The sequence below is a fragment of the Myotis brandtii genome, unplaced genomic scaffold (genome assembly GCF_000412655.1).
Source record: "Myotis brandtii unplaced genomic scaffold, ASM41265v1 scaffold29, whole genome shotgun sequence".
In the NCBI taxonomy this organism is placed as follows: domain Eukaryota; kingdom Metazoa; phylum Chordata; class Mammalia; order Chiroptera; family Vespertilionidae; genus Myotis; species Myotis brandtii.
In genome coordinates this window covers 1,115,068-1,115,620 of record NW_005361075.1, presented here as the reverse complement: position 1 = coordinate 1,115,620, position 553 = coordinate 1,115,068, and the positions used below count along the sequence as shown (strand labels likewise).

Genomic DNA, 553 nt, shown 5'->3' with positions numbered 1-553 from the left:
GCTAGTGCGGCCCCTCCCCCTGGGTCGCAGCGCCCCCCCCCGACCGAACCGTTTATTTTTTCCTCTTAGTCTAGTCGAGGGATGGGAGGGGGGGCATTTTTTAAGTGGAAAATGCTAGGATGGCCAAGGGGAGGGGGGCTGCGGAGTTAAAGAAAGGGTAGACTGGCCCTCCCAGTTACCGAGTTATTCAGGACGTTCTCTCGGGGTAACGAATTTTGAAATTACAAAATGCCTGTCGATATAGACCCAGACCGAGCTATTTATAGAAGGGGTAATGGACTGCCGGATTAACAGCTGGATTGCTGGGATTGTGTACTTCTATTGACCTAGTCAGGAGAGATTTTTTTGGGATGATTTGGAATTAGAAATGCACCTTTGTGCCTTACCTCAAGAAATGGCTTCAAATAGGTTTTCAGTTTTCTTGCCCTTTCAAACTTGCTTTATTGTATTTGTAAAGTGCTTCCTATGAGTGGGGATAAGGAATTAAACAGTCAATTTGTTAAAATAGCTTTATTAAAAAAAAAAAAGTCATTCCTGTAGACCGAAGTCTGGC

General features: G+C 44.8%; 1 protein-coding gene across 23 annotated transcripts in view; it reads left to right on the top strand.

Moving 5' to 3' along the window:
* Positions 1 to 553, top strand: part of PCBP2 (poly(rC) binding protein 2) — a 22,428-nt gene that overhangs the window by 549 nt on the left and 21,326 nt on the right. The gene's annotated exons all lie outside the window — the stretch shown is intronic.